Source organism: Dioscorea cayenensis, chromosome 1 (assembly GCF_009730915.1).
Source record: "Dioscorea cayenensis subsp. rotundata cultivar TDr96_F1 chromosome 1, TDr96_F1_v2_PseudoChromosome.rev07_lg8_w22 25.fasta, whole genome shotgun sequence".
Taxonomy (NCBI): Eukaryota; Viridiplantae; Streptophyta; class Magnoliopsida; order Dioscoreales; family Dioscoreaceae; genus Dioscorea; species Dioscorea cayenensis.
Window position 1 is genome coordinate 21164914 of NC_052471.1, and position 7965 is coordinate 21172878.

The 7965-nt window shown below is 41.6% G+C and overlaps 1 non-coding gene across 1 annotated transcript; it reads left to right on the plus strand.

Annotated features, from left to right (window-relative positions):
* Window positions 1–4952: 4952 nt before the first annotated feature.
* On the plus strand, window positions 4953–5059 carry LOC120268276. Its single transcript, XR_005538895.1, has one exon. It is a non-coding gene; the product is annotated as a small nucleolar RNA R71 (small nucleolar RNA).
* The last annotated feature ends 2906 nt before the right edge of the window (window positions 5060–7965 follow it).

The following is a 7965-nucleotide window of genomic DNA, read 5'->3' on the forward strand; positions in this document are numbered from 1 at the left end:
GCTTGCTTGCCTTATGGATCTTATGGTTATTTGGTTTGCATGATTTGTTGCCTTGGTGAGAGAGAGATCTCCATTAGGGTTAGAACCTCAAGATTGAAGAGGGTTGAGAGGGTGAGTCATGAGATAGTGAAGTGTCCCCTTTCCCTCCGATTGGTGTATTCTATCTCCATTCCCTAAGCTCTATGCAACCATATTTGGTGGGAGGCGTGAGATTGCTCGATTTCTCCGCCTGGGACCTTGTAGGGGGTTAGGATCCTTCACCGGGAATTAGGGTTGGATCAATCTTTTAGGAATTGGATACAGCTTGGAATCCCTAGAGTGCTTTTATGGTCATATGTGGTGTGAGATGTTGAGATTGAGCGATTTCTCCACCGGGACCTCAGAGGGGACTAGTATCGGGTGATCTAGAGATAGACCCGATTATGTTTGGATTTCCACGACTTAACTTACTCATCATAGAAACACTTTTGCTTATCCGGTACCTAATACTGAATCCTAGGGGGAGCATCGTCTCGAATACCCCACTTTTTCATCGATTAAGATTCTCCTTCCATTTTTACCCTTGCATATTCGCCTCCGTGTTCATCTCTTCGCACATTAGATCACCACACCTTTTCATTTATCATTTGGTTAGAAAGCGTAGGAAGAAGTTAGTACTAGTAGCCCCTGCTCCCTCGTGGATTCGACTCACCCACTCACCGGGTACTATTACTCGACACCTGCACTTGCGGTACATACACGCATATTCGGACGTGTCATTGTGAAGCACACACGGCCAAGTGCCGAAGCACCATTGGCCGTGCCTATGACAAAGTCTCAATTCCCATGATGACAAGACCATCTGCACGCATACACGAGGAAGTTTAGTGAAGCTCAATGAAACAAAAACAACTCGAGTATATAAAAGATAAGGCAATGAATACAACTCGAGACACCAAAACGAAAATAAACTCAAAAGGAAAGTCCTTTCTGAATATACAAGTCCAAAATGAAATGCAAAAAGTAATAAAAATGATGAAAACAAAGTCAAGTGTCTCAAAATGTAGGGGCCAACCATATGCACTGCACCATCGAATACAAGTACAGAAGCTCCTGCCGGCTCAGAATGGTGTGTAAATATCGGTATGCAGGTTGGGAAAGGCACGTGGCCTTGGACACCACCCACTTATACTGGCCCTGACCACACAATGCTTGGTAAGCTCAGTGCAGGGTCAACGCTCAAGGGAAATCTGTCGGTAACTTGGAAGACTCAGTGTTTGTAAATGCCTCCTCCTACAAGCCAAGCTGAAATGAAAATTGAGTGATGCTCATGCTATTGTAATGTCCAAATGATCTGAACTAGATGGCGTCGAGGCTATCGAATCAAGCATAAGATCTATCGAACTCGAATGACGATAAGACCTCAAGGGTAAGCTCACGAATGGCTGGCTAGCTAGTCGACAATAATTGCCTCCATCTACCCACTAAAATGAGATCCTCGACCTCATCTGCGAACTCATCTCCCTGTTTAAATCTCTCAATAAGCTCGTGTCCAGCTATCGAGTCTGTCAGAACTGAAGTCTCGACAGATGCTCAAAATGAGCCTGATGCTTGGGGTTAGTGAATCTCATGCTACCGGACTCGGGGGGGACGACTCACGTGGCTGTTTCTTTTCTTGATTCTTTGACTGAGGTCCCATAATCTGTAAAATTTGAAAGAAAATCGATCAACCTAGTTAATTAAATAATGCTGCAGAAATCTACACGGTCGCGTGGAATTTCCGGACGCCCGTGTGGATCCACGGGTCGTGAAAACGCACGACCGCGCCTCAAAAATCCAAAAATACACTCTCAAATCGCTTCTAACTTCATTCTAAACATGCATAATTATTCTAATTGTAGAAATGAAGCATTATTAACTAGTTTCATCGATTAAAATCAAGAATTGGCGAAGAAAACAAAAGATAGGGCTTACCGACGAGTTGAGATTGAAAACCTTGAGTCGGTCGGAAAACCAAGTAAAAATCCTTCCAAATCGGCAATGCGAGGTCGGGAAATGATGTGAGAGTGCTCTCAGAAGAATGGAGAATGTTAGGATGAGAAGGAATGGCGATCCTTTAAAAGGAACCTGCGCCTATTGGCATTCTGTACATCCACACGGGCTTGTGAAAATTACCCACGCCATGCGCCTCCACAGGGGAGAGCCACAGGGCAGACGCACGCCCCTGTGCGATCTCGGGATAATAGTTAATCTCTTTGAATGCATCCACATGGGCGTGCAGAAAATACCCACGCCCCTGTGTCTTCTCTGTCTAAGCGAGAAAAATCGCTAAGTATTCCGTACGCCCGTGCAGAAATTCCGCACGGGCGTGGACATTCACAAGCCTAACTCACAGGGGTGAACGCACACCCCTGTGTCTTCTCGGGATGCAGAGAGCTCTTCTGCAGAGATCCACATGGGCGTGCGGAAAATATCCGTGCCCGTGTATTTATATAGGTTTACCCATAGGGATGAGTCCACGCCCTTGTCTGGTATCGGGATAATTTGCTAAGTCTCTGCAGGAAAATGCACGCTCATGTGGAAATTACACACGGGCATGCGGAAATCACAAGGTCGCTCACAGGGGCGAGTCCAAACCCTTATGCCGTCTCTGGATGTGCTCTGAATGAAAACGCACGCTCATGCTGAAATTCCACACGGGCGTGTGTTATCTCTGAACACTTAGAGAACTTTGCAAGCTCTACCGAAAATTCTTGAACACAGATATACACTCAAAGCCTGCCTAACAATGCAATTTTTAACGAGAGAAAACACGAAAAACATGCTCGAACAACCAAGATTCTTCGCCACACATGATTAGTCACATGATAACACCATAATGTCCACAAGAAAATCACAGCAAAAACATCTAAGAATCAAGACACCAACACTTAAAGCCTTATTCATACAAATAATAACTAAAAACTAGAAAAACATTAAAAACTTGGGTTGCCTCAAAAGAAGCGCTTGTTTTACATCACTAAGCTTGACGTACCTTGTCTTACCTCATAGGGGTTTATAGATGAAAGAAGCCCTCTTACCTATAGCTTGAAAGCATGATGAACAAAGTCTCTTGAAGGTAGAGGGGGAGTTATCGGGCTTGGGTCTACCTATCAATAGTGCATCCAATTTCTTCGGTTCATGTGCGTCTCCAACAGCCTTGGAGCATTTCTAGTGGTATCTCTTCGCCCTCTTCATCTTCTGGAGCACCTTCTACATGATCCCCGAAGTAGATGGTATTTCTTTAGTCGAACCAAGCATCATAACTTCTTCATTTTCTATCTCTTGGTCGGATAAACCCTCATACAGGCCCGGATTAAACATTTCCTGCATGTATTCATCAACAATCTCATCACTAGTGTCTAGAAAATACAAAGTATCATCAAAATCCAAAGAATGCCGCATGGCTTCAGTAAGGCGATATGTGAGCTTGTCGTCTCCAACTCTCAATATTAGCTCCCCGCCGTCCATGTCAATCAATGCCTTGGAAGTCCGTAGGAATGGTCTCCCAAGTATCAAAGGTACATTCGCATCCTAATCGATGTCTAGCACTATAAAATCTACATGAAAAATGTACATGTCCACCTTGATAAGCACATCTTCGATGATAATCCTCGGATGTCTCACCGTTCTATCCGCCGATTGCAAAGTCGTCCGAGTGGGTCTAGGCTCGCCCAAGGCTAGCTTATGAAAGAAGGTGTATGGCATGACGTTGATACTGGCCCTTGAGTCTGCCAATGCAAATCCTTCACCCAAATTGCCAATATTACTCGGAATGATGAAGCTTCCCGGATCTTTCTTCTTGTTCGGCATGTTCTTTTGCAACACCACCGAGCAAGACGCATCTAAGATCATTGAAGCACTCTCCTCCAACTTCCTCTTGTTAGTCAACAAGTCCTTCAAGAATTTTGCATACTTAGGCATTTGGTCCAATGCCTCACCAAAATGAATATTGATGTGGAGTTGCTTGAGCAAAGTCAGGAACTTCTTGTACTATTCATCCCCTTGGTGATTCTTCAATCTAGAGGGATAAGGGATTCTTGGCTTGAAAGGTGGGGGTGCCACCTCCTTCTCTTTGCTTACTTTGTCCTCAACCTGTATAACCTCAGGTGCGTGTTCATTGGGCCTCTCACTCGGAAGCCTACCTTCAACCTTGTGACCACTTCTCAAAGTGATCGCCTTTACATGCTCTCTAGAGATGGTTTCAGTATTACCCGGCAAGCTTCCTTGTGGCCTTTCAGATAGAGACTTTACAATTTGCCCTACTTGATTTTCAAGATTGTGCAAAGAGGCGGTGTGGTTGCGAAGTGTAGCCTCGACTGATTGAAACCTTATATCTGACGATTGCACTAACCTAGTCAACGCCTTCTCCAAATCAGTCATTCGGGTCTCCAAACCTGAAACTTGATTTTCCATGTTTGGAGCTTGTTGTTGTTGGAAACCTGGTGGCCCCATGGCCTTTTGTGGACCTTGGTTGCTCCATTAAAAATTGGGATGATTCTTCCAACCCGGATTATAGGTGTTGCTATATGGATTCCCTTGGTTCCTCATTGCATTACCCACAAAATTGACATTCTCAACCGAAGATGCATCACCAATAGAGATCGGGCAATCGGAGGAGGCATGTCTTCCACCACACTCGGTGCAAGTAGTCATAGCCACCACTCTATTCGATGTTAGAAGATCTAACTTCTTACGCAATGATTCCACTTGAGACGCCAATGAAGTTACTGCATCTATCTCATGGAGCACGGCTATCTTTTTCTTCTCCCTAGCATTCCATTGGTAGCTATTTAACCCCCATTTCTTTAATTAATTGATGGGCCTCACCGGGGGTCTTGCTACCTAAGGTACCTCCTGCTGCCGCATCCAAGAGTTGCCTTGTACTCGGATTCAACCCGTTGTAAAAGGTCTGAACAATCACCCACTCCAGGAAACCTTTTTGCGGGCACTTTCTTAGGACCTCCTTGAACCTTTACTATGTCTCAAATATAGACTCCAATTTTGACTGTACATAGGATGAGATCTCATTCCTAAGCTTTGTAGTTTTTCCAGGAGGAAAATTACGGGCTAGAAAAGCTTCTACCATCTCCTCCCATATGGTAATCGATGCTCTAGGTAATGAGTGTAGCTACTGCTTCACTCTCCCTTTTAAGGAAAATGGGAAGGCTCTCAACATGATGGCATCATCCATCACCCCGTTTATCTTAAGCATATCACACACCTCAAGAAAATTCTCTATATGACTGTTTGAATCATCATCGGCCAAACTATTGAACTATGCGGATTGCCGCAACATGTGGATGATGCCAGCTTTAGCTCGAAGTTCTGAGTTGTAATCGGGGGACGCACAATACTCGATTATGTCCCCAATACTGAAGGTCTGAATTAATAGGATAATATCCACTGTTGCTTATTCTGTTCTGCCGTGCTTTCAAATTCTTCTACTTCCAAATCAGATAGATTAGACAATTCTTGCACAGGTTTTTTTATTTTTCTTCTAAGTGTACGTTTAAGCTCAGGATCTCCTTCAATCAATATTGAGGAATTCCCTCGGGTCATAACCTGGAGCAAAGACACAAAAAAGAAAAGAAAAAGAAATCAGAACAATAATAGAATAAGAAGAAATGCACTAGATTAAATGACTCGAATAGCTAAGAAAAACAAAGTGCAAAGTAACTCCAAACACCTACTCCCCGATAATCGGCATCAAAAACTTGACAATGCCACTTTCATGTATGTCCCACAAGTGCACGGTTTTGTCAAAGTAATAAAAATCTCGATGAGTGGGATATCGTATTCACGTGGGAGTAGGGAATAAAAACACTTAAATTGTTTCTTAATTAAGTGAAAGATGAATAGTGATATGTGTGACAAGATGTAAAAATAACACAAAAAGTAAAAAGAACAAGAAAAGAGAGCACAAGGAAAGGAGAAGGTAAGGCAATCGATATAAATGGGCTACCCGAATATTGTTTTACCTAGGACAATCGTTTCAAGTGCAAGAGCCCTCTATTATACTTTCTAAATGATGCAATAATAAGTCATGGAGATCCTAAAATACATGGTCCCAAATCTAAGGTCAACCATGCCTAACTCTATATATGTCACGGAGGAGAAATTGAATACCCTATCAACCTTCCACTCATATAGAAATGCAATAAGTTCTACGGATTCCAAATGATAAATCCTCTTCCTAAATATAGACCTAACCCTTTGGTTCAGGTGGAAGGTCCCTAGGTATAGTTAAGACCTAGGTGTAAAAATCACTTCAACTCTTCACTCAATTGCACCCGCAACTAAGCCCCAGTGGAGGGTCATCCTTTAGCCCATTCACTCTACTATGACCGCAAAGAACTTGAGGAAATGGAGGTAGAATAAATCACACTGGAGGGGAAAGGGAACGCTCTACTGCCTCTTGACTCACCCTCTCAACCCTCTCCAATCTAGCTTTGTCTAACTCTCGTGGTGTGTCACTCACTCACAAGGGTTACCAACAAGAACTCTCAACCCTAGTGTCACTCTAAGGGAAACATTCATACAAATTAAGCATTCAAGATTGTAACTCAAATAAAACATCAACTAATTTAAAATCATAATAAAAGAGATTCAATGAAACGAATACATCCTAGGGTTCACAAATACCCAAGTACCCACTAGGGGATTTAGCTCTCCATGGAGCTAATTACAATCAATGAAATCAAATGTAAAAAGCAAAAGAATCCAGAGAAAACCCCTTGATAGTCTTGACGATGGTCTTGTGGAGAGTCCTCTACTCATCCTAGGGGTCCCTTTGTCCGCCTAGGATACACCTCGCGGATCGCTGCCGACGTAAAAGCTCTCCCACTAACCTTCATCCAAGCGGAGCACGATCTCAGAGCCATAGAACCTCTCCAAATCCCTAGCCGCCGTCCTCTCTCAAGTTGGGGAAAAAGATGGAGAAAAGAATGCTCGAAATCGGGTCGATATTGACTTTTAAAGCTCGGAATCGAGAATCCACAAGTCCCTTTGGATGCCAGTGGGGAATTAACGCACACCCGTGTGGATTCTTTGTTTTTTATTTTGGAATGTCTCCTATTTTTTAGTTTTGAATCAAAAACTATTCCTATGTTTTTTGCAATGCCCACTATTTTTTTGAATAAAAATCCCTAATCCTATGTTTGTATTTTGAAATGTCTCTCATTTTTTAATCAAAACCCTAATCCCATATTTTCTTTTTGGAATATCTCCTATTTTTAATAAAAAAAATTAATCCTATGTTTTCTTTTAGGAATGTCTCCTATTTTTCAATCAAAACCCTATTCATATATTTTTTCTTTTCGGAATGTCTCCTATTTTTGTTCGAATCAGTCAGTAACCCTATGTTTTCTTTTTGAAAAATATCTCATATTTTTAATCAAAACCAGTAATCCAATTTTTTTCTTTTTTTGGAATATCTCCTATTTTACGCTTTGAATGAAAAACCTAATCCTATGTTTTTAGAATGTCTCCTATTTTTTTATTTTGAATCAAAACCCTCATTCCATGTTTTCTTTTCGGAATGTTTTATATTTTTTATTCAAAACCCTAATCCTAAGTTTTCTTTTTGGAATGTCTCTTATTTTTTTTGTTTTTAAATCAAAACCCTAGTCGTATGTTTTCATTTCAAAATGTATCCTACTTTCAATCAAAAACCTATTCATGTGTTCTTTTTAGTAATGTCTCCCGTTTTCAAATGAAAACCCTAATCCTATGTTTTGTTTTCGTAACGTCTCCTATTTTATGGTTTTCTGTCAAAAACAAAATCCGCTTTTTCTTTTTCGAATGTCTCCTACTTTTCAATCAAACACTAATTCCATATTTTCTTTTCGGAGTGTCTCCTATTTTTTAATTTTTGAATCAAAACCATAATACTATAATTTCTTTCAGGAATGTCTCATAATGTTTGGTTTTGAATCAAAACCATAA